The sequence below is a fragment of the Tupaia chinensis genome, unplaced genomic scaffold, assembly GCF_000334495.1.
Source record: "Tupaia chinensis unplaced genomic scaffold, TupChi_1.0 Scaffold000162_1, whole genome shotgun sequence".
NCBI lineage: Eukaryota > Metazoa > Chordata > Mammalia > Scandentia > Tupaiidae > Tupaia > Tupaia belangeri.
The window spans coordinates 468,107-468,317 of record NW_006159636.1 but is presented as its reverse complement, the minus strand read 5'-3'; positions in this window follow the sequence as shown (position 1 = coordinate 468,317).

Below are 211 nucleotides of genomic sequence, written 5' to 3'. Positions count from 1 at the left end.
TATTCACTCAGACAGATCTGATTCTTGCTTCTGGCTAATACTATGTCATATAGACAAATATATCTAGATGGTTATTTTCCTAACCATATGCAAAATCCTTGAGGATCTTGTTCTGTGCATCCCAAGCTAGCACTTCATATAAATCCCATAAATGTTGTGAAAGAATTCCTGAGAGGAGTATATTTCTACCATAAAAGCATTTGGAAATGTT